Source organism: Cebus imitator, unplaced genomic scaffold, assembly GCF_001604975.1.
Source record: "Cebus imitator isolate Cc_AM_T3 unplaced genomic scaffold, Cebus_imitator-1.0 Scaffold1, whole genome shotgun sequence".
NCBI lineage: Eukaryota > Metazoa > Chordata > Mammalia > Primates > Cebidae > Cebus > Cebus imitator.
The window spans coordinates 1,913,084-1,919,779 of record NW_016107316.1 but is presented as its reverse complement, the minus strand read 5'-3'; the positions used below and the strand labels follow the sequence as shown (position 1 = coordinate 1,919,779).

The following is a 6,696-nucleotide window of genomic DNA, read 5'->3' as shown; positions in this document are numbered from 1 at the left end:
ACTCAGGAGGCTGAGGCAGGAGAATTGCCTGAACCCAGGAGGCGGAGGTTGCGGTGAGCCGAGATTGCGCCATTGCACTCCAGCCTGGGTAACAAGAGTGAAACTCCGTCTCAAGAAAAAAAAAAAAAGGAAGCAGTTCAAAAGCTTCCTTTGCTGGGAAGTCTGCTGTGATGTCCCCAGGCAGAGGTGCTTGCCCCAGGACTTTGTGTGAGAGCTCTATCTGATTTATCCCTCTGGACTGCAGTTATTTGTTCACCCTGTTGTCTCCCCAGCCAGCGTACAGGTTTTTTGAGGGCAAGGTTGGTCTATGTCATGTTCATCGCTCCCCAATGCTTAGCACAATGCCTGAGTCTAGCAGGGCCACAAGTGTTTACTGGATACAGACAAGATATTCCCTAGACTTTCGATTCCATCTCCGTTTGCTAAAGGCATCCCTATCCCCACGCTCAGCATGGGGCCTCCCATACAGCTGGTGCACAGTCAGTGCATATGAACTAGCTGACAGGTTAATCAGAGGAAGATCGGATCAAGGAAGTACCTTACTTAAGCTCTCCTCTCCCCACCCAGCGTTCTGAAACATGCAGCTAGAGGTGAGAGAGGGGCCCGCTGCGAGCTGAGCTTTGTAGCTAAGACCTGAGTGGTGTTACTTGGACTGCTGGAGTACAGAAGAGCAGGATGGCCTGGTTACCATGGCAACCCAAGCTTGCTCTAGGGCAGCTGGTGTTCAGATCTCATTTGGACTTCGAGATGCAGTGGAGAGCCTGATGTAACGATGGTTCAGATGCCATGCAAATCCAAATAATCCCCTCACGCATTTGGCCGCTAGAGGCAGGCACGTGGGTGCCAGGTTATATGAACTGCAAGCTGGACTGTGATCATTTTAGGAGTGGGAGATGCTGATTCAGCTCCGGTCTGGGAGAGAGTTCCCTCGAGGACAGGGGCACATGCTTTACAGGTGCCACTGAGGCCATTTGTGCCACTGTCTGCTGGTCTATTAGCGTCAGTGGCTTGCTGGTGATGCAAGGCACAGCCGGGAGCCAGAATCCTGGCCTCAGGTTAAGGAAGGTGTCAGGAGAGCACCTGGAGGGGGACCCCAAGGCTCCCCCACAGATTACCTGTGTGATTATGGGTGAGTATCTTGGGCTCCCCAAGACTCCACGCCCTGTCCATCAAGTGGAGGACCACAGAATCTACCCCATAACGCTGCTGAGGGAACTTCGGAGCCTCACAGGGTGCCCAGCACACCACAGCCCTCAACAAAGGATTGCTCTGGAACACGTGCTGGGTCACCTTGGAAGAGTCACCACCTTCTTCAGGACTCTGTTCCCAGAGCGCATATCCAGTCTTCCTTCCACTGCTGACGCCATAACTCCGGGTGTTTGCCGTGTGCTCATCCAGTACCCTTGTGGTGCCACACAGGCCACATGCCCCATGCACCCAAAGACTTCCTGGGGGCAGGGGGAGCCTTCCTTCACTTTTGGATTTCATTTCACTTTCTTCAAAATGCAGGGTGCTTTTTAGAAACCGGATTGCTCAGCCTCATGCCTGTAATCCCAGCACTGCCCAAGGCAGACAGATTACCTGAGGTCAGGAGTTCGAGACCAGCCTGGCCAACATGGTAAAACCTCATCTCTACAAAAATTAGTCGGGCGTGATGGCAGGTGCCTGTAATCCCAGCTGCCCAGAGGCTGAGGTGGGAGAATGGCTTGAATGCAGGGGACTGAGCTTGCTATTGCAGTCTAGCCTGGGCGACAGAGCAAGACTCTGTCTCAAAAAACAAAAAGCCGGGCTCACACCTGTAATCCCAGCACTTTGGGAGGCCATGGTGGGTGGATTGCCTGAGGTCAGGAGTTTGAGACAAGCCTGACCAAGTGATGAAACCCTGTCTCTGCTAAAAATACAAAATCAGCCGGCCGTGGTGGCACACGCCTGTAATCCCAGCTACTTGGGAGGCTAAGGCAGGAGAATCGCTTGAACCCAGGAGGTGGAGGCTGCAGTGAGCCGAGATTGTACCACTGCATTCCAGCCTGGGCAACAGACTGAGACTCCGTCTCAAAAAAAAAAGGAGAAAAGAAATCAGATTGCTCTTTTCCTCACTGTAGCAGTAAGCTTAGTCCATGTGGGAAATGGCACCGTCTCTTGCTGTCCTGCCCTTGCCTGGCACACTGACCTCCTTGAAGATCCTGAGACCTTAGTACCTCAGCAGGCTTCCCTCAGTACCTTCCCTTCTCATTTCTCCTCTGCTTGAAGACATTCCTACTTCTTTCTTTCTTTTTTTGAGACAGGGTCTCGTGCTGTTGCCCAGGCTGGAGTGCAGTGATATGATCACAGTCCACTGCAGCCTCCACCCTCTCAGCTCAAGGGATCCTCCCACCTCAGCCTCCTGAGTAGCTGGGACTACAGGTGTGCACTACCAGGCCTAGGTATTTTTTTTTAATTATTATTTTGTAGAGACATTATGTCTTACTAGGTTAACTAAGCTGGTCTTGAACTCCTGGGCTCAAGAAATCCTCCTGCCTTGGCCTCCCAAAGTGCTGGATTCCAGGCGTGAGCCCCTGTGCCCAGCTGTTCCTTTGTATTTTGAACCTGTTATTACATGTTTCTCTTGTTGCTTTAACTATTTAACTCATCTGTCTCTCCCACCCCCCCCTGAGCTTCTCAAGGATAGGGATTATGGATTATTCATGTCTATATCCCCAAATGTATCACATGGTAGGTGCTCTACAAACATTTGTAGAGTTGAATCAAATGGACTATGTGGGGTGTACACTTGTGCAAACAGACTGAGTTTCTTTTCTGATAATTTCATTTTGGTGTAAGTTTGTTTTCAGTTTAAGTAGTCAAAACATTTGGATAGGTATTCTTTTTTCTCGGATAGGTATTCTTGAGTGGACTAAAATTAACTTTTAATTGATTTCTAGTGCCGTTGCTGCAAAACTGAAAATCTAAAAGATTTTTTCCTTTTTTTTTTTATTTTTTTATTTTTTTTGAGACGGAGTCTTGTTCTGTCGCCAGGCTGGAGTTCAGTGGCGAAATCTCAGCTCACTGCAACCTCCGCCTCCTGGGTTCAATTGATTCTTCTGCCTCAGCCTCCCGAGTAGCTGGGATTACAGGTGTGCGCCACCACACCTGACTAATTTTTGTATTTTTAGTAGAAACGGGGTTCCACAATGCTGGCCAGAATAGTCTTGATCTCTTGACCTTGTGATCTGTCTGCCTTGGCTTCCCAAAATAATGGGATTACAGGCGTGAGCCACCGCGCCCAGCCAGATTTTTTCCTTTAATAAGAGTTTGAAGAAGACAAAGAACAAAGGTGGGGAAATGCTTTTTTATCTGCCTCCTTTCCTGTGCCTTTTTAGGGTTAACACAGTGCCTTAAGAGCTAACACAAAAGGGCAAAGTAAGTCTCCATAAAAGCCGGAGAAGACGCTGTGAAGCTCCGTTTAGGATCCTGTCTGGAGTCACAGCTGGAAAACAAAACCAAAACAAAAAAACAGAAACACATTTATCTGTTAGGAATGAAGAAACTAGAAGAAGCAGAAAAGTAAAAATGATTTTCAGATTTAGTTTCTTGTTCTGCCTAAAGGAGGAATTTAAACATTAGGGAGGCTAATTTATTTCCCCTTTTTACTTTGGGTTTCATAACTCAACAATCTCCCCTGAGGCCCCAGGTGAGAACAGTGAGTTAACTATGAAGGCAGAAATAAGTTACTAAAGATCTTAGGTGGTTAATATTAACTTCCTTTTCTTTCGTGAATAAACCATATCATCTGGGATTAATGGATGAAACCCAGAAAACTATTAACTAAACCAGAGATTGGCAAACTTTTTCTGTAAGGGCCAGATGGTGACTATTTCTCAGCCATATGATGCAAAAGCAGCCAGAGAAACATGCAAACAAATGAGCGTGTAGCTGTGTTGCAATAAAACTTTATTTACAGCAACAGTTGGAAGTCAAATTTAGCTTGCTGGCTACAGATTTCTGACCCCTGGATGCAGCATTCCACTTTCAGGTCTAAGTATTCCCATTCTCTCAAACACACCATCTTAGCTCAGCGTGCTGTAACAGAATACCACAGACTGAATAGCTTAAACAAGAAACGTTTCTTTCTCACAGTTCTGGAGGCTGGGAAGTCCAAGATCAAGGTGCCAATGGGCCCAGTGTCTGGCAAGGGCTGTCTTCCTGGTTTGCAGACAGACTTCTTCCTGCCACATCCTCTCATGTGCCGAGAGAAGAGAGGGGTGAGCTCTCAGGTCTCTTCTTATATGGACACTAATCACAGTCACGAGGGCTCCACCCTCATGACCTAATTACTTCCCAAAGACCCCATCTCCTAATGCCAGCACACCAGGGATTAGGATTTCAACCAATGAATTTTTGAGAAACACAAACCTTCAGTCCATAACCCATGCCATGCTTATATAAAAGGAAGAGATGCCTACCAAAGTTGTAAGGTCCATATGGCACAGTGACCAAATTGTTATTATTATTTTGTTTTGAGATAGAGTCTTGCTCTGTCACCCAGGCTGGAGTGCAGTGGTGTGATCTTGGCTCACTGCAACCTCTGTCTTCTGGATTCAAGTGATTCTCATGCCTCAGCCTCCAGAGTAGCTGGGATTCAGGCGCGAGCCACCACTTTTGTATTTTTAGTAGACACAGGGTTTCGTCATGTTGGCCAGGCTGGTCTCCAACTCCTGGCCTCAAGTGATCTGCCTGCCTCGGCCTCCCAAAGTGCTGGAATTACAGGTGCGAGCCACAGCTCCCGGCCGTGACCAAATTATGAGTGAAAAAACCCACACCTCTCAGGACTGGAAAGATGTCAGATGAGGCCAGGCACAGTACTTCACACCTGTAATCCCAGCACTTTGGGAGGCCAACGCAGGTGGGTCACCTGAGGTCAGGAGTTCGAGACCAGCCTGGCCAGCATGGTGAAATTCCATCTCTACTAAAAATACAAATTAGCTGGGCATGGTAGTGCATGCCTGTAGTCCCAGCTACTCATGGTTCTGCAGGCTGTACAGGAAGCATGGCTGCAGAGGCCTCAGGAAACTTACAATCATGGCAGAAGGTGAAGCAGAAGGCAGCACATCCTATACAGCTAAAGCAGGAGGAAGTGGGCAGGGAGACACACTTTTAAATAACCAGATTGCATGAGAACTCACTCACTATCACGAGAACACTGGGGGAATGTCCACCCCCATGATCCAATCACCTCCCACCCGGCTCCTCCTCCAACATTGTGGGGAATACAATTCAACATGAGACTTGGGCAGGGACACAAACCCAAACCATATCAGTCACCCCACCTACATGGTGGCCCTGGATAACAGGAATAGTTCCTCATATTCAGAGCTCAGCCGGTCTATTCTGCTAGGTTTGTCATTTATTTGGGTACAGATAGCATAATGAAAGGACCATGAGGTCCTGACAGACAGTGGCTCAAATCCTAGCTTTGGCTGTCCCTGGCTTCACCTTACACCAGCTGCTCACTCTTCGGAGCCTCAGTGTTGCCATCCATAAAATAGAGGGAGATAATATCTACCTTACAAGATTGCTGTGAGGCTCATGCAACAAGCCACAGTCAGTAAAGGGTTGGGGCAGGGCCTGGCGGCCTCTCAGGAAGCATCAGTTGTCCCTGTTGGGTGGAGGTTGACTGCTCGGTGAAGGGCAGACGATCATGCAGCCAGGGGGACTTGTACAAATTTGCACAGACATTAATCAGTAATCCCCGTGAGCAGGCTGGGACTTCAACTCCACTTACCGAGTTCAACACCTACTAATTAAAGAGCTAAGAGATGCTTTTAATATTTAACCTAGGCCTTAACTAGAGCACTCTATTCCTTTGAGCTGATTAATTGACTGGTTGGTTCTCAGATCTCTATTGAGAAGAAGGAACTTAAGCATCTTCCCAGGTGTCCGGACTGCGGGCTGCATGCGTGCAGAGGTGGCCATCCCCACGGGGCAGCTTCCGCATTAGAGAAGCTGCTACCCACTGTGTGGGGAGTTGAGCTTAAAGTTGGACATTTTGTATTTGTTGCACACTCTTTTTAGCCAACAGTATTGCTGGTTAAAAAGTTTAAAGGTAACCCCTGTAATAAATATTACATGTTAATGGCCAAATTTACACACACTCAATGCCTTTTCCCAGCACTGCCCTTCCTCTCCCTCTCACACCTTGTCCTCGGGGTGATAAATATCCCCAACAAAGCCTAGAGTCCACGTATGTTTTGAGTGGCCTCTAAATCTCACACTCAAAAACTGGCTTCATGGACAGGGCAGTCAGCTCCCAGCTCATCCTGTGTAGCAGATTTGCAAGGAGAAGGAAGCTTACGTTCACCGAGGCCAGTGGCTGTGGACACTGTACTGGACAGTCCTGGTGCTTGGCCTGTCCACAGATCATTCTCAACTGCTGTGTGCACAGCCTGGAGAAAGGCCAGTCCTTCCACACAACCATCGTCTTAGTTGGTGGGCCAGGGATGGGCACCTGAACCTCCAGTAGATCCAGTTCAGGGCGGTCAGCTTCCTGCCTGCTCAGCTAATCAAAGCCTGTCCATTAAAAGCCCCACCCCACTCCACCCACATAGCCCCCCCAGTCTAAATTCCTAGCCAGAGTAAAAATCCAATGGGAAAAGAGTTTTTTGTTGTTGCTGTTTTGTTTTGGTTTGGCTTGGTTTGGTTTTTTTTTTTTTTTTTGGG

At 48.2% G+C, this 6,696-nt stretch overlaps 1 non-coding gene across 1 annotated transcript; it reads left to right on the top strand.

The window, feature by feature from the left end:
* The first annotated feature begins 3,347 nt into the window (after positions 1-3,347).
* On the top strand, positions 3,348-3,468 carry LOC119471055. Its single transcript, XR_005200046.1, has one exon. It is a non-coding gene; the product is annotated as a small nucleolar RNA SNORA26 (small nucleolar RNA).
* Positions 3,469-6,696: the final 3,228 nt, after the last annotated feature.